Below are 19,691 nucleotides of genomic sequence, written 5' to 3'. Positions count from 1 at the left end.
ATAATGTATTCTTGTTTTCGATATTTTTTTCATTTTATACTACCTTTATCATTTTTTGCATTGATTTGTTTGCTTTTTTAAATGGAGAAATATTACACCTTTTAAATGTATCAATTTATTTTTTTAGTCTGTCTTCGTGATTTATATTTTCAATTAAATATTCTTTCTCGTGTAATTATCCAACTCAAACGGGGCGAATATTTAAAAAGTCTCGTTATTTATTTTATTTATATTCTTTTTTTTTCTTAAAATAGTTTCAAATCTAACCATTTTTCAAGTTTTTTAATGAGTTTTAAGAAAAACACTTATATATTTACTTGTGCTTGATAATCCATTATAGATATATTGTTAATATATCTATAAGAAAAAATAAATGCACAAAAAATTTCAAAAATTTGTTAGTAAAACTTGAAAAACTGTCATTATTGCCTCTTTTTTCTGTTTGTCATTCGATTCACTGTTTACTCTTTGATAAAAGTTGAATTTCATCGGAAAATTTTAAATTCTCAAATTTTTTAAAATGCCATTCTTGCTACTTCTACTTACTTCTTAAATATCAAGTAACAGGTCTGTATGATAGTACATTAAAATAACGAAGTATTTTTTAAATAATTTTGCAAATTTTATAATATATTTTAAAATGCTTTCATTATTTAAAAAAAATGTTCAAAAACATATTTTCTTTTTTATCTCTTATTCCAATTACTTCATATTAATGAATAATTTTTTGGTTTTCAACTAGCTAACTTTTAACTACCAAATTTTCAAACTAATCTTTTATTTAATTACATGCATGGCAAACCGTTATGATAACTTAAAATATAAATTTTCACTCACTTTAAACTATATAACCCTTAAAATATATTTTCTTAAAATGGAAAAATATACTTCCATTTAAAATATTTATACTGAAATCACTTAAAAAATCAAAAACATATTTTTTTTCATAACTTTGATCCCATTTATTTCATATTAACCAATCATATTTTGGTTTTTTCAACTGATTTTATTTCAACTAACAAATTTCGCGACTAATTTATTTAAATTTATGCATGGAATACTGTAATGATTACTTTTGATATATATTTATAGAATTCTTATGAAAGCTGTAGTCAAAAAAGTATCTACATCATAAGTCATACATTAATGTGAGCTTAGAATAAAACTATATCAAAAATCTTATGAATCACAACTCGAAACTGCTGAATTAGAAACATCAGAACATGTTTAATTATTGAAAATTGAAATATAAACGGAAAGTAGATTATTAAATATTCCTCTAACTTTCATTAATGCAGTCAAACCTGACTTTTATATATTTCTTTGAAATCCCTTTTTTTCTTCGCCTAAATATTAATTTGAGAAAAATAATCTTTAAAAAAATTCATAACGCAGACCTGTAATAAGAAAGATGATTAATAGCTAATAGCTGATTCTGATTTTGAGTGATTTCAAGAAAAATTGTAACGCAGTTTCATCACGTTCTATTTTTATCAAATTTAAAATTTAGTTTTCCGTAGCTACCACTCCTTTGTATAAATATCTAAAGAAATATATCAACATTTAATGCCATAAGTCGTCACCACTGGCTAAAACTTAACGTAATTAGTCTGGTCTGTGATGCAAATAAATAAAATTAAATTATTTTTGATAAATTTTAATTCAAAATGGTTCCTGTAAGAGAGGAAAAACAAAAATACTCATGTCTAGAGAAATGAAGTATTTTTAATGTATCTTATTTCTCTGAATTGAATAAAAACAATCCGAAGTCCATAGGACTAAAAGTTTAAAAACAAAAAATCTTGCATGTTTAGAGAGAACAATTTTAAACTCATTTGTACTGCCTTAGACAATTTTACGAGCCTGAGATTGACATCCAAACATGTGAGGTATTGTTTCTCGCGTAATTTTTAAACTAAATCCCCTATAAAATCAAAATTAAGTTGATAGAACTAAAAATTCAGAAGAAGTGAAAAATCACAGTGCTTGACTTATACCTATCTTTGCACAAAAACCCTATTAATCTTCAAAACGATTAGTTCTATTTATTAATTTATTTTTAAATCATTAAATTTGCCATCAAAAATATACTAGAAACAATATCTCACTTGTCTGTATAGCAATGTCGATTGCTTAAATAGGTTTAAGCGCAAAATCGTACTTTTGATGTATAATAACTTGCGTAACATTTAAGCTAGTAGTTGTATTGACTTTCAATTCATAATAAAAAATACACCAGCAACTATTGCTAACTTAACTTTATTATCATTGATTAACTTCCCCACCCCCATTTCCAAAACATGAGTTTTACTCGCAGTCTACTTAGGAAAAATCTCTCTGCGACTAAAAATAAATAAATATTACATTCGAAATCAGCTCACCACTCATCACAAAAATCAGTCTTTAAATTGCAATCACTTTTCATTGCGAAAATTTTGCTGGTCTGTGTAATTCGGTTTATTTTCTCCTCAAATAAAGTGTGTTACTAAAGTTAATTATTATTATTTTCTCATTGTTATTTTATTGCTATTATTATTTTTATTATTACTTTTTTTATTATTACAATTTTTATTATTACTTTTGTTATTATTACTTTTCTATTATTACTTTTTTTGCTATCATCATTATTATTGTTTATTTGTGTTCTGGAAATGCAAAGTAGTAGAAGCATTTCAAAAGCAGTATTACAGAATTTGTATTGCTTAATTTGAAATTAAAGAATTATAAAATGTGTAACGATGTAATATCATTAAAAACATCATCAGCTAGCAGTTTTATTATATACCCATTTCTAAAAAAACACAAATATATACATGGAATGTTAAAAATATCTTAAAAGCAAAGAAATTTTGTGAAGGCATCTTCAGTTAGTTAATTTTGTTTGAAAAAGGTATTAATTCATACCATTATTTCAGAAACAAAATAAAATGCATAGCCAAAATGCTTGTTCAACTTGGCTGATTTATTTGAAAATATTTCAAGAAAACTTTTTATTAAATAGTATTTTGTCTAAAAGTTTTATCCCACCCACACAAATCAAAACACAATAAAACACTAATCAATATCTGAAGTATTAAAAATATCTTGAAAGCAAAGAAATTTGTGAAAGAAACTTCATTTAATTAATTTTGTTTGAACAAAGCAATAATCCATGCGATTATTTCATAAATAAAGCAAAATGAATTGCCTTAATCTTTGTTTAACTTGGTTGATTTATTTTGAAATATTTCGCGAAGACTTTTTACTAAATAATGTTTCGTCTTGAAGCTTTATCCGACACACACAAATCAAAACACAATAAAACACAAGTCAAAACACAATAAATCACAAATCAAAACGCAATAAAACACAAATCAATATTCTAAATATTAAAACTTTCTTGAAAACAAAAAAAAATTTGTGAAAGCACCTTCATTTAATTAATTTTGTTCGAACAAGGTATTAATCCATGCCATTATTTCATAAATAATGTAAATTAAATTGCTTTAATGTTCGTTCAACTCGGCTGATTTAATCGGAAATATTTCGTGAAGACTTTTTACTAAATAGTATTTCATCCAAAAGTTTCATCCGAAAAAAAATCACTAGTTTGTTTTCTTTTCGTTTCAAAGAAAGTGCTCTTCGAGAGTATTTTTATTGCTTGTTTATGTTCTAGAAGTGCACAGCAATAGAAACATTTCAGAAACAGTGCATAAAAAGCAGCATAAAAAAAAAAGATGAATAAAAAGCCTTCGAAATTTCATTCTCGGCATTCGCAGTTTCGGAATAAAAATCAATCTTCATCGAATTGTAGATTACTTTAACAAATATTTCAATCTTTTGGAGGAAATAGCAAGCATTATTTTTCATGCAATTGACATACTATTTTTCTCTGTAGAATAGAATACCATAAGAATAAAGATAGGAATATTTTTAGTATCTTATCTGTTTTTCATGTATATTTTTTCCCAGATATCTATATATCAGGGAATATCTTTTCTGTTGAGATTTTAAAATAGAATTATTGATGTATACGTGACGCGAAGAACTATATACCTTAAATAAATAGTCCTAAGAAACTGAAATATTATGATATACTTGATAATACAGAACTTCATTTGATTTAACAAAATGAAGATGGTGATAAATGTCAACATTCCTCTAGTGCTCAAAAATAGACGCCTATTCTTACAATTTGTGAGACGTGAATAAGAAATAAAATAAATAAGGAATACAATAGTGATTTAAAATTGAAAACGTATATTTTGAAATAAAAAATGAGAAAGAAAGGTAAAAAAAAAGCTAGAAAAGCCGAGAGGGTAACAGAAAATGAAAAATAAATAAAGGTGAAAAAAAATAAGAAAAATCACAGTAACTGAGAGAAGCACATCAGTGCAAAATGCATTTCCACGCTCGATGGTTGTTGTTGTTGTTAATTTTGCGTCGCACTAGAGCTGCACAATGGGCTATTGGCGACGGTCTGGGAAACATCCCGGAGGATGATCCGAAGACATGCCATCACAATTTTGATCCTCTGCGGAGGGGATGGCACCCCCGCTTCGGTAGCCCGATGACCTGCGCGCGAAGTCGAGCACTTTACGGTAGCACAGTTTAACGAGGACCAATACCGCACACCCTCGGTCCCTACGCAGACTGATCCAAGTGGTCACCCACCCGCACACTGACCGCAGCCAGTGATGCTTGACTTCGGTGATCTGCTGGGAACCGTGTCTTATCGATCAGTCCACTGCGGGACCCACGCTCGATGGAAAGGTTCCTAGGATCGTTGGCAAAATTACGTTTTTTGTTTCAAATCAGTTTTCTTTTCACGTCTGGCGAATCTTGAGAATAGCTGACTATTTTTTAAAGCTCGAAGCATATCGGCTGTTACTACTTTCTTCATATCATATATTTTGAATATAGTTTTATGTCATCAAGTATAACTTTTTTACAAATATCAGGTATAAAAATATATCTGCAAAATATTATTATGCAGATATATATTATTCAGATATATATTATTCAGATATATATTATTCATTATGCAGATATATATATATTAATATTATTATGCAGATGCTTATATTTAAATGTCATTTGCGATTTTAATGCTTCAAGAGGAAATAGCGTTAGATTTAAATTGGTATTTAATTTTATGTATCAATGTTTGCATGAAAAATGTTACTTGATTAATTGAAAAGTTTTCTTTTTGAATTTGTTGTAAGCTAATGGTTTTAGAATTCTTGCATCAAACATGAATACTTGTGCAACTCAAAATTAGTTTGAAATATTCATTTTAAAAAAAATCTCAAAAGTTTTCCTAATTTGAAAAAATCATAAAAGTTTTTAACATTTTTCTAATCATTGTTTTTAAAGGTGGAATTAAACTATTTTATGCTTCATCGGTCAGTTAAAATTTAATAGGTCTATCATTAATTTCTATTTAGTAAAATTAAGGAGTGGTTTTCGTCGCTTTTAGATTTAAAACACATAGACTAATAACAATTACTTTTAAAAAAATCTTGAAAATTAGGCGGTAACACTCAGGCATATGTTACACTCAGACATCTAAATTGCGGTATAAAATTTCTGATCAATTTCACATCTGTAGATTGAGAGTTGCCCCCACGTATGTTATTAGACGTTCATTGCGATTTGCCGATGAAATGTGTTTATTGTCACCTGATTACATAGAAAGTTTCATTACTAGTCAACATGCTTTCTAAATGACATGAGATTACATACAAGTAAAGTTTTTGAAAGATATAAAATAGGTGTCTGATAGAAATTGGGGATTCTCCATCGAACAATGCTCTTCCGTATCCAAGAATCACATCAGGTATGAGACACGAAGTTACATCAGAACATGCACTTCATTGAAGAAAATATCTACTTCATAACAGGCAATTAAGCAGTGAAATATTGGTAAAGATCTCAGTAATTATCTGAAACAGAAAAAAATATCGAGCTGTTCAACTTATCTTTTTACAAGAACTCATATTAATTATTATACTTAATGAAGTTTTCTACATGAATATAATATGATAATGATCTTGTAAATTCACAATAATAGTGATCCACATTATAGAATTTACTGATCCTCAACGTAAAAAATGGTGGCAAATACTCTACAACTTACTGTTGAAGTAAAACTTCACCACTTGGTGTACAGTAGGGTTCATAATTTTTTAACTTTTCTTTCTAAGAAAAAAATTATATCCAGCATAAATTTTATATTTCCTTTGACATTACTGTCACGATTTTTTTCAAACCAAATAATATTTTCAATGAGAAATATTGCCTCAAAATTTTGAGTTTTTGAGTAAAAATACCGAAATTGTCATTAATACGGTAAAAACAGTGGTATAATTTTAGGTAAGGAATTATCCCCTGTTTTGAAAGTTGACTTTTAATCCTCAAAATGCAGGTTAAATATCTTTAAGTGACTAGCGATCCCCTTATTAGAATTTCCTCAACTATTTCGACCGAGCAAATCTACTACGTGAAGAACTGACTTAACTAAAATAAATAGCAACATCCTGGAAAATTTGTCACAAATCGAAATTTTTGTTCCAAATTTACAATTAAAATCCAAAATTTTGATAAATTTTCCAACACTCTGCTATTTATCATAGTTAATCTGGTACTTCATGTAGTAGGTTTATTCAGCATGGATAGCTGAGGATACCTAGATGCACCCACGATGCACGTAGTGATTTCTGAATAGCTTGGATAGCATTACTGACCAAATTAGCTAAACCTTGCAGTGTACACAAATTACGTTTCGTTTCGACTTCCAATGGAGACAGTTCTGTTCCATTAAGGTTATTTCACTTGCATTTTGAGGGTTAAAGACATTTTTCAATGCGTGGGACATTTCCTAACCCAATTATATTGACATTTTTATCCTAACTAAATTAAGTGCAATTTTATTCTTTTATTCAAAAATGCGTAATTTTGAGACAATACTTCTCACAGAAGATTACATTTGATTTCAACAAAATTATATTTCTGTAATGTCTATATCCATTGGCCACTTTTGACTGGAATTACATTTTGCTTTAAAAAAAAGTTTAATAATGGTGCACCATAGTGTTCTCTACTTGGTGTCAAGTAGCAGCAACTTAAGTATCTTGCTAAATTTATAATTACAGTAAGCTAAAATACAAATAAAAGTAAGTAAAATTATTTTCAAGACTCAAGTAAAAATCTTTAATTTAGTAGTAAAAATCTTTAATTTAGTAAAAGCTAGTTTGTAAATCAAACATACGTGTATCACAGAAAGAATGCTAAGACGAATTTAATCTAGGCTTAACAGAAATTCCTTAATAAAATTCACGGAGATTTGAAAATCAAAATAAGAACATGCATACATGTTTTAAAGGCAAACCTTTGTTTCTGTTAGTGTATATCAGCGTAGAAAACAACAACAAACTCTCGCTAGCTCATTCTGGTTTATTAACAATTTACTGGCGACATATAAATCGTGCCAACATTAGTGATTTCGGAAGTGAAAATAATTCTCGTATAATATGAATAAGGTAGACAAATGTTTGATGTAGGCGAATATTTGTTTCGAAACTATTAAACAGATAGAAGAAGTTGTGTGCGGTAAACATGTAAATAAAAGCATGAAAGTGGGATCGTGGTATTTTTCGAATGTCAATATTTTCTAGTGTCATAATTGGAGAACGAAATTTTAATACGACGCTCAGTAGTGACATCTGGCGGAAAGGACTTAAATCAAACGTAAATATTCTCGAAAAAAATATTCGTGTCTTGTCACATAAATTTGTTGCAAGAATGTTTTATTTGAAAACAATTAAACAAATAAATAAATAAGAAAAAATAAATAAAACATAATTGTTTTCCTACTACAAGCTTTTGAAAATCGACTAAATAAGGATATTTTGTAGACTACTTTAAATTTATATGTCCTCAAAGAAATTTCCTAAAATCTTTTAAATTAAATTAATTAAAATAAACCATCCAACAAAACAAGTTTTATAAATTACTTACATTAAGTTAAATAGTAAAATTCCAAAGAAACTTTTTATTTTAAAAATATTCAGCACTGAGTTTCAAAAAACGACTTTAAAAAGAAACTTTTAGGCTTAAATTTATCGAACTTTAAAAGTGCTGGATTATTAGAAGAAATATTAGAGGGGGAAAAAATGACGCTATAATCCTTTATAAGGATATGAGTTAAGCTGAACAACAAACATTTATTTTAAATGTTATTCCATCAATTTTTAAAGTCAGTTTTAAGCTAACATAACATTAAAAGCAATTTAATTAAATTAATTTTTCATGGTTGATTTTTTTTACATTTTTAATTTAAGTTCTTTTCATCGAAAATTCAGTTTCTCTCTCAAGTTTCTAATTATTAGAAAATTTTGTTTTCTCATTGGCAGAAATATGTTTATTTTATAAAACAATTTTTTATATTGCAAATATTGTCATATATAACAATGTTGTTGTTTTTTTGTATTTTGCTTTATTTACCTAATATAAAAATCATTAATGGATTAAGTTACTTAAAGATTAAAACTTTTACTTTATCTTTTATTATTTGAACTCAGAATATTTATTATAAATGAAATATGCTTTAAAACTGATACAATTAAAAAATATTCATTTTTCTTGTATATTAGATATATTTAAAATAAATTACAATAATATTCCTTTAGATAACAAAATAAGTATAATTCTAACGTAATTATATTTCAATTACATTACAGTTATACTTATCATAATTATGTGCTTTCAATAATATTTCGTTTATGTGGAAATTTTTTCTTACCTGTCTAATCGACTTGTCTTGATGCTCTGGAATCTCATTCATATGATCAATGATTCCCTAGTTAGTGACATAATTTAACTATCGATAGCACTTGGAAATGCATCCTGCCCTGATTTACCACTCCCGACGTCTGTGGGTTTTTTCAGTTTTACATTTTACCTTAATTTATTTTTCACGGTTTCGTTTACAGTTTTGAACTCTCTGTTTCAAACACTTTTGTTTCCAGCGTTTATTTTTGGGCTCTCGAAATATGTCTACATTTAATATTTAGATATTTAAAAACACCGTTATAATACTTGAAGCAAATGAAGTCTTTGCATTATCAATTGTATCTTTTTACTACAGATGTTTACAAAAAAAAATTTCATATTATATATTAAAGTATATATAATTATTTGTTACCGAAGTAAAAATTATTTTAATAGCATTTTCCAACTAACTAAAAACTTCTTTATAATCTAGCAATTATTTAAAAAATATTTTTCATTTCAAAATAACATTATATTTAATCATTCATTGTAGTTTCTAATAAAAATTTAAGTGCAATTCTCGTTTCTTATTGATAAAAAATGCTGATTTTGTTCCCGAATGATCAATTATCTCATCTTTTAAGCTTTGTAATGCGAAATATTTGTTTTATGGTAAATAAATATGTCAACTTCATTTTTAATTTCATAAGTGTTTAATAAAAGCTTTGGAAATAAAAATATTTCTTGAATTTAACGAATTACCACTTTTATTGAAATGGTTAAAAAAACACTTATAATTTAATTTTTAATTCTGAAATTTAAAAAAATTAACTAGTTCTTACATTAGCATTAAACTTCTTACCTCTGAAGATCTTGAATAAAAAAGTTAATACTTATTTCTTAATTATTTATTTCATTTTAATAATTGTAAATCTACGCTTTCAGCTGTTTTTAAACTATTATAGTATTTAATCAAAGAAAAAGCATAATAATTTTACTTTAATACCAAAAAATATTTTTTGAAGAGTAATTTAATTACGTAGCTTCTTCTATTTTATAAATTTATTCTCGGAAAATTTTTGTTAGTCAAAATATCAACAGTTTTTGTTTTATTTTGACTAACAAAAAAAAGATGAACAGAGTTAAGTTCACGTAACTCTGTTCATCTTTTAATTATAAGAGATTTTTTTCTCAGTACTCTAAGCCTTATTAATTTTAGCAAACATATCTTTTCTGCGACTGCTTTTTCATTGTCACTATTAACTTTATGTCATTTATTTTTCCAAGAGAAAATGTTTTATTCCATGTAAATTAAAATAAATTTGCTAATAAATACATATTTTTTGATAAAGTTCGGTTTTAATGAATGGCAATTAGTTTGATATTTTTATTTGTTTGACGTTATTTGATATAAAGAACTAGTAATTAATAGAATTAATCTCTTCATAGTTTAATATTAATTTCCAGAAAATGCACAAAATATATTAACAAGAACACGTTAAACAAATAGTTTCCTAGTTAATTAATATATATTAAAACAATAATTTATTCAGTATATTATAATGATAATAATTAATGTTTTATTTCCAATGAGCAGCACAATCGGTCTTGCCGATGAGCAGACCTAGTGCGTTCTCCAGAGGTGGTATCCACTCTTTCAGAAGCACCACAATGGGTGAGATGCCGTTGGTTATGTTAATTTGGACGTCCAGTTTCTGCCACACAAGATGGCAGAAATGCTAAAGTGCACTAGGAATTTAATTTTGACGGAAATGCCAAGAGACAATAAGGCACTCCAGGGATCTTTTACATGCCGCATAATCATACGACATGGCCGCTGAGGATTTTCTTAATCCCAAAAATCCGGCGTCTGAGCCGGGGATCAAACCCGCGGACTTGGGCTCAGAAGGCCGACGACAAACCAACTGCGCCATCCATAATGTAAATAATTATAATAGAGCAATTTAGGCCGGGATAGCCTGGTCGGTAGGGCGCTGGGCCCATATCCAAGAGGTCGTGGATTCGATCCTCGCCGGCCGAAGACGCCCCGTGTAGTAAATGGTGACTGATGCACGTTAAATCTGTCGAGTCTCAAAGTCCTCCATGTTCCCACAACAAATCAATACCTCTGGGAGTACTGATCCAGGAGTTTCCTTGTCTTCTGGATTGGTTCAAAATTACAAGGCTACGGAGTTGAACGTAAGTAGTCGTAAACCCATGAAATTGGGTCGGCTGTTCAACGACGGTTATAAAATAAAAAAATAGAGCAATTTAGTTAATTCATGATAAAATAATTTAATTAATCTATAATTAATAATTACTTTCTAAAGTTAAAAATTAAATGCTCTGCACTTCAAAATTTTCAGAAACTAATTTTTACTCAACAAAAATGTTTTCGAAACTCTCAAGAGACTTCATTGAATATCATGTTTCCGATCAATTGCGAAACAGTTATTTTATTTTCAAAAGTACGAAACCGAATCGCATTCACTCCGATTCTTCAGGGTGTTGCGTAGTGCACTATTATATTCCATTGCACTAGTAGTAAGACATGTTAACTCGATTCTATCGAGGTGGGAGAGTAATCTAACATAACTACCACTACAACTATTTAATTCCCTTTCACTAGTTCATAACAAACGTTAACTCCATTCCTTTACCTGTGGATGGATGACAAATGACAATGTCGGTAGCCTAGCCCCAGATGGGTAACTCGCGGATGTGATCTGAACCAACACCTACTAGAAGGTCAAGGCCTGCTGGCTGAGCGATTTCAACCCCGTGACGTCACGATCAGAAGGTAGCGTCTGTAGGCGGGTAGCTCCTCGGTGAGAACGCCATTCCTGGACGTAAACGTTATTACTATGAATGTTGTCAACATATAAAGTTTGATTAAAGAGATATCGAAGTAAGTAAAAGATGCTATTTTTATTTTACTAAAGTGTTATGTTTGATAACAATATATTTATCTCTAATATGTTGTAAATTAAGTTTGAATTCAGATTGAAACTACGTATTTAATTTAACTTTAATTGTTGTTATGTTGTGACTCGTTATTTGAGTCTCTAATGTATTTATACGTGTTACCTGATCTAATTGCATTTGAATTATGAAATAACTTAATTTAGTATTCAAATATAAAATTACAAAAGCATTCGATTGTGTTTTTTATTCATACTTCATGAGCTAAAGCATCTTAAATGAAACTAGCGATTGAAATGGACTTAGAAATTGTTAGTACAATATTTATTGTGCTTCTGCTCAAGATTTTAAATAGCCCTAGAATTGTGATATATCTTAATTTATAAATTATACATTGCAGTATGTTTGAATTATAGATTTATAGAATGCATATTAAAATATATTAATTTTAGTAATTGGTAGTAATTAAATTTAAACACATTTTAGTAAAAAGTACCAGATATGATTAGCTTATGAATATTGATAGAATTTACATTTGTTGATATTTAGCTACTAAATCTAATATGCCTGAGAAGAATTTTAATATAGAAGAATTTCTAAATGTACCAATATTTGGGGATAAAAATATTAGTTTTTAATACTATATCAAGGTTTGGTGTCATTGTTTACTAATAGTTCTTGCGTGCTGTTAAAATACTTTTAGAAGAAGTATTTGGAATCAAGAAAATTTTAGTAAATAAATTATTTCATTGAACGCTTATTTTAGAGATTGTTAACTATATGCAGCAGAACTTCATTTATGTTAACCAAAACTTAAGAAAATTTATTTAAGAATCGGATAACTAAGAAAAATTTTTTTACATATTTTTTGGGAAGAAAAACAATTTTTTTTTGATTTTCATTATTCCAATGACAAATTAAGGTAGATGTTGATAAATTAATATTTTAGTTTCAGCCATGAGTCTTAATGTCTGTTTATTTTTCAGGCATTAAGCATGGTTTTAAGTTTGTTGCTTTATCTTGTGCCCAGGGAACTATGATGATAATCTTAAAAAGTCAGTATCTTGGTTTCTCCAAGACACACAGCTGCAGCTATTGTTATGTGATTCATTTATGCAAAAAATATTTATAATTTGTTTTTAACTAAGAATATTTGCTTAAATTTCTAAAGATTTATTGTAATGTTTAAATTAACAAGGATTATCACTTTTGCTTTCCAAAAGTAGATTGTTTTTCATCACCCCTTATAAAAATAAATATATAATTATTATTGTTTATTGTAAAATGATTAATTACGTCAAGACTTTTAAAAATAAATATTTAATTATTATCATAAATTGTAAAATAAATAATAGGAAGGTCATAGGAATTAAAAGCTTCAATTTAATCTAAAATGTTTAAAAAATTTAAAACTGCATTGTAAATAATAGTCTTTTTTTTCATGAACTTCTTGTTTACTTTTAAAACTTAACTTAGTTTTAATTATTGGGTGATGTAAGGCAACTACTTGCATTATTTACATTATATTTTGTGGTACATCTCATAAGAAAACTACAATTTTGTTTTCGCTAGTATATATTTCTTATCATCCTCTAAATATAGTTCAAAGTTCCATAAGTACGAGATATTTGTGTTTTTTTTTTTTTTTTCGAAAAGGAAAATTTAGTTGACAATTTATTTAACTCCAGATTTAATTTAAAGTATAGAATGGTATTTAAAAAGTAAGTGGAATATTTTAGATTATGTATAGAAATTTCTGCATTTCATTCAATATTTTATTTAATTTACTATCCTTTTTCATTTTCTTCCTTCGAATAAACAACAAGTTTTTAAAATATGTTGTTACCAGAGCAAAAGTGTCGGGTAATTTGAATGGTTCATATATGATAAAGTATTTAATAACTACTATACAATCATTAGTAATTTACTGTTATATTTTTACATGTATATTAACAGTTTTATCAACTATCAGCATTTTCAAAAAAGATAGTTTCATTAACATGGACGGTAAAATACAGTATGTAATCAAATATTTTGAATTATCCATGAAATTTTTTTAGCCAATTTTTGTTTGCCTTCTGGGGTTATGTTTTAAAATAAAATGTAGGGCTATACATTTGCCTGCTGTACAATCATTAGTAATTTATTGTTTTACTTTTACAGTATATTAACAGTTTTATCAACTGTCAGCATTTTCGTAAAAGATTGTTTCATTAACATACACGGTAAAATACAGTATGTAAGCAGATATTTTGAATTATCCATGAATTTTTTTTACCAAATTTTTGTTTGATTTCTGGGGTTATATTTTAAAATAAAATGCTTGGAAATTCGGTCATTTAAAAATATATGACATTTGCCATATATTTTCTTCAGAAGTATAGATACTGGTGATAATCTTGAAATTGCAAGTAATGATATAATTTAATAAGTAAAAATTTCATTCATTATTTATATTGGTGTACTTTTTATGCTCCTGTTATTTTATTAAGGGAAGAGATTAATAGATAATGGTCAGTATATAAATTTGATGTATTATGGTAGAGTTTTCTAGATATTTTGCTGTCTTGTATGTCGAGATGGTATACTGGGAATTTTAGTCAGAAAAAATTTTCAGTCTTGACCTTTTTCCCAATTTGCACCCATGACTATAATGAAATTATATTGATAAAGTAAAATGTTAGGATATTTGGTTATTTAAAAATATATGACAATTACAGTATGTTTTCTTCAGAAGTGTGGTAATCTTTAAATCGCAAGTAATGATATAATTTAATAAGTAAAAATTGCTTTCTTTATTTATACTGGTGTACTTTTTATGTTTCTGTTATTTTATTAAAGGAAGAGGTTGACAAATATTTTTTGTTCAGTATATAAATTGGATATATTATGGTAAAGCTTTCTAGATATTTTGCATATGTCTTGTATGTCGAGGTGGTAAGTTGGAAATTTTATTCAGAAAAAAATTTCAATCTTGGCTTTTTTCCTCAACTTGCAAGCATGATTATAATGAAATTATATTAATAAAATAAAAAATTTTCAAGGTTCCAAATTTTTGTTTGCCATATGGCGTTATGTTTTAAAATAAAATGTTTGGAAATTTGGTCATTTAAAAATATATGACAATTACAATGTTTTCTTCAGAAGTATAGTAATCTTGAAATTGCAAGTAATGATATAATAATTGATATATGTTTGAAAATAAAATTTTTAAAAATTTTATTTGCTTTTGTATACATATTTTCTCTTCACTGATTTAAATAAAGATTTTGTTCTATATATATGTTTGTGTCATTATTTTAAAGCATACTTATACTTTATGATAAAATTAATCTTCATATACTTAATTACCTCATTCATAATGTTCTAGTCTTAGTCTATATCATCAAAGTAATGATTCAGCTTATTTAATAACTCACATAAAATCATTTTTAACACATGTATGTAAAACAGAAGAACATAGAAAGAAATTAGACCGACAGATGCTAATTTGTCAATTTACTGCAGTAAGTAAAAAAATTTCAGAATAATTATATAAATTGGCTATAAATATTTCAAAGGTTTATAAAGGATAAACATTTGCTTTTATTTTCTTAAGTGTTCTTTTCAATAACATTTTGTTTCCATCAATGAATGTTAAGTAATAATTTTCAATTCTTAGGAAAATATTTTTATTTTTAATCAATTGATATTTATTTAATATGATTGATTACTCTTAAAATAGTTTAAAATAGAAATTTATTCGTAAAAAAAGGTTTGGATTAAATCTTATGAAAGTAATCCAAAAAAATTTTTAAAAACTAATCTAAGATTTATTACTGAGTTAATTTATTTATTTTTCATCATGATTTTTTCCGTCTTTTGGCTCATTTTAAATTTATTATTTTAAGGCAAGGATTATATATACACAATTATTTAGATCATAAAAAATTTTGATTCTTATTTTTAACTTATAAAAATGAAAGAAAAAACAATAAATCGAATAAAACTAATAAGGAATCGACTATCCTCATATCTTCACAACCTCCTCTGATCACTTTGAAGGTAGAAAACAGCAACGCTCTTTTCTGCCTTCTGATCGTGACGTCACAAACAAGCTCCCAGGCCTTCTACTCTAGGTGGTTGTGTCTGAACTCGCCTACCTCGACTGAAACGCCCACTTCGATTTGAGCACACCTAGATGACCGGTTCACAGTGAACTATTTGTGACTGCGCCATTGTCGTCCTCACGATATTTCTACTCAGTCTTGATCACACGCAACGGGAGCATGCCCACAATCGAATGTTAATTGCAGCAAAGGAGCAACAACCACGCCCTTAACCGTTATCATACTACAGGTCTCGTGACCAGCAACCAAAGCCCTGTGACTTTAATACAGCCCTCCCTGTCTCTTGCAAAATAGCAACGAATCAACTAGTGGTATCCATTCATCTAATTCTATCACAAATAAAATTCTGGTGGGGAAATAATGTAGAATAGCTACCACTACAACTATTAAATTCCAATTCACTAGTATGTAAAACATGTTAACTCGATTCTATCTTGAGGTACTTTTTGATAGATGATGTTGGTAGTCTAGTAAATTGTTGGTAGTCTAGTCCCACAAGAGATTTAAGAAATATTAAGAGATGTTTTCGAAAACTACATACACCGTAGGTGCTCCATATATTCAAAAACGTTTCGGGATTTTTTTTACAGTGTGGGAATAAACAAAAATATATTGATTAATTATGTTAAAGGAGTTTTGGTCTGTAAGTAGAAATTGAGACAAAAAAAAATTTCGATTTAATAATTGATTGAATTGAGTTAAAAAAAATTAGTTTTTTATTCAAGGAAGAAATTTTTAATGCATGATATTTCTGTAGTAAACTTTGTTGAACACGAAATATTCTTCATGACTGGAAGCACTGATGCCATTTTTATTACATAAAAAAGCAACTATCGGGGAAAAGAACAATGGTTTATAACACGAGCGATATAAATACTCATTCAAATATTTTCATTTTCCTAGCGACATGCACTGCTGCCTACACTTCTATGCAATTAAGAACACAAAAAATATTAATCTAGTTTCATAACTCTACTTTTATGACGCAGTCGGAAACCACGTCGGAAATTTAATTTAGCCATTACAGGATGGCCCTTCAAAATCCAATCAACCAAAAAATCACCCCTATTGAATTATGATATAACGACTGATCAGAAAAAATAGCATTGCATATAAATGCAATTACTTCATTGATTTATTCCTATTAATAAGTGCGAAAGCAGCTAAAAAAGGGAAAACAAAATTCAACGACACTTTCATTTGCTTTTAACTCAAGATGAAAAGTATTTAGATTTCCATATTTAAATACATATTTTGATAATATTTTCGGTATATTGTATTACAGAAAAAAACAGGAGATGTCAATAAAATCATGTTTTTAAATGATCGTTTTCGTGCAATATTTTCTTACCAAATCAAGTTTCAAATCAATTCATTTAAAATATTTTTTATAGAATAGTGTTTCATATAGAGCAATTTTTCGTATATTTTAATTTTTTCACCTGACTTGACTTGATAAATGTATAAATAAATCTATCTATTTATTTATTTTTGTAAAAAACTACATATTAGAAAAATTCTTCATTAATTTTATAAATATCGATTGCAAAATGGACAATTTGTTTTCTTTAATTAAAAATTTTAATTATGCATTATTTAGAAATATTAATTAGTTACTGAATAAATAAGAAAATTCCGGGCTCAAAGTTCTCCTCAAGATAATATGCAGGAAGCAAAGTTTGAGTGGAACACTTAAATACTTCGGGCATTTCCGTTATAAATACTGTGATACTGAGAACCTATGATACCAAGGTGCATAATATAGGTACAGTAGTAATAGATTTGTTGCCATCCTCCGAAACAGATAAGTACACTAATATCTTACATATTCATGACACTTAATATACAACCTTTGTTTTTTTTATTATTTGTTGTATATTCCGATGCGGCTTCATACTATTAGATTTACCATTATCTGAGTTAGAGGTTCAATTCACTAAAATAAAAATAAAGTATCATTTAACACTAAACATACGATAATCGGTCAAAAGTTCGATTATTGTACGTTGTATTTATAGTATTGCAAAATGTTTGTAAGTTTAGTGTAAAAATGTGCAATTCAGAATTTATCATTATTTTTCATGGCATAACAGATTATTTTCAATTTTATTCTGTTAGTTCTTATTGAGTTTACACTTATTAAGTTTATAGAAACACGCTTTAAAAGTGTAACTATCAATATGAGAAACGCGTGGCTTCATACGAATTCTGTGACGTTATCAATATATTTCGCAATATTACTATTGTTGACTTTACTTGTGATAAAATAACATATGAAAACAAAGGTAAATAATTCATGAAACGTGAGGACAAAAAGCTAATGCTTGATTGATTATAGCTGCAGCTTAGCAATTCGCGCATATTATAAAATCTTTAAAAATCCTATGGAAAACTCGTTTTTTTGGCATACGAGGGTTGCTATTTATATTTCTGGCCTTGGCAACAGTAAGAGTTGCTAGGCGACCGCAGACGATTTTAATTGAAAGTTTGATATTTTTAAACATAAATTCAGCAGACGATTTACCATTATAGCTTCATTTGTGTTGTTGACAGTAAATTGAAAAGTTCTTCTCTTTCAAAAAATGGAATTGAATCGCGAACATTTTCGTGCTATTATTTTTCATAACTTTCGACGTGGATTGTCAAGACAAGAGTGCTTCGATGAACTTAATTCTTTATTCAGCGATAAAGCGCCATCCTACAGCACTGTAAAAAATTGGTATAACGAATTTAACCGTGGTCGATGTTCGATCCAAGACGAATCACGTGCAGATCGTCCAAAATCCGTTGTTGTGCCAGAAAAGATCGATGCTGTGCGTGAACAGATAAAGCAAGATCGTCATGTGACATACCGTGAGATAGAAGCGTCTTTGGACATTAGTATGACTAGCATCAATAAAATATTGCATGAACATTTGAGCGTAAAAAAAAATTGTTCGCGTAGGATCCCGCATAATCTGACAAACGCTCAAAAAAAGGCTCGTGTCGATTGGTGCAAGGAAATGTTGGAAAAATACGTTCAAGGTACATCAAAGGCTGTGTATAACATCTACACAGGTGACGAATCATGGATCTATGCATATGAGCCGGAAACAAAACAGCAATCAACTGTATGGGTCTTCCAAGACGAGGCAAAACCAACAAAAGTTGTTCGAGGAAGAAGCACATCGAAACAAATAATTGCCTGTTTCTTCGGCATTAACGGTCATGTGGCAACAGTGGCGTTAGAGCAACACAGGACGGTCAATTTTGAATGGTACACGACCATTTGTTTGCCAGAAGTCATCGGGGAAATTCGAAAAAAGCAGAAGAACAGGCGAATCATTCTTCATCATGACAATGCGAGCTCTCACACATCGACTCAAACAAAGGCATTTCTGACGGAGCGAACGATCGAACTGATGGGTCATCCGCCGTACAGCCCTGATTTGGCACCCAATGACTTCTTCTTATTCCCACACATCAAAAATAAATTACGTGGACAACGATTTTCGACCCCCGAAGAAGCGGTTGATGCATTCAAAACGCATGTTTTGGAGTTACCTCAATCGGACTGGAAAAGGTGCTTTGAAAATTGGTTCAAACGCATGCAAAAGTGTATTGATCATCATGGAGAATATCTTGAAAAACAATAAAACCAATTTCAATCCTACATATTTGTTTTTTCATTATTAGGCCAGAAATATAAATAGCAACCCTCGTACAACGCGTGAACAGTTGGTTGGTGAAAGTTTGAAAGTTGATAGTTAGGTCCGCCGGATATTTGAATGTATAAATTTAGTGCGGATCGATTCAGAATTGCGGATTTGTATAAAGTACATATCCGCAATAAGCAAAATAAAATAAGGTGCATATCCGCAATATAAACATTCGGCTTTATTCATTTATAGATTTATGTAATGTTATGAA

General features: G+C 28.4%; 1 long non-coding RNA gene across 1 annotated transcript; it reads left to right on the top strand.

The window, feature by feature from the left end:
- The first annotated feature begins 11,502 nt into the window (after positions 1–11,502).
- On the top strand, positions 11,503–14,954 carry LOC139425176 (uncharacterized). The gene is made up of 2 exons (XR_015434723.1): positions 11,503–11,659; positions 12,660–14,954. It is a non-coding gene; the product is annotated as an uncharacterized LOC139425176 (long non-coding RNA).
- The last annotated feature ends 4,737 nt before the right edge of the window (positions 14,955–19,691 follow it).

The sequence above is a fragment of the Parasteatoda tepidariorum genome, chromosome 6 (genome assembly GCF_982258835.1).
Source record: "Parasteatoda tepidariorum strain Cologne lab strain chromosome 6, Ptep-v5.0, whole genome shotgun sequence".
NCBI lineage: Eukaryota > Metazoa > Arthropoda > Arachnida > Araneae > Theridiidae > Parasteatoda > Parasteatoda tepidariorum.
The sequence above is the reverse complement of the archived record's forward strand: the minus strand, read 5'-3'. Positions and strand labels throughout refer to the sequence as shown.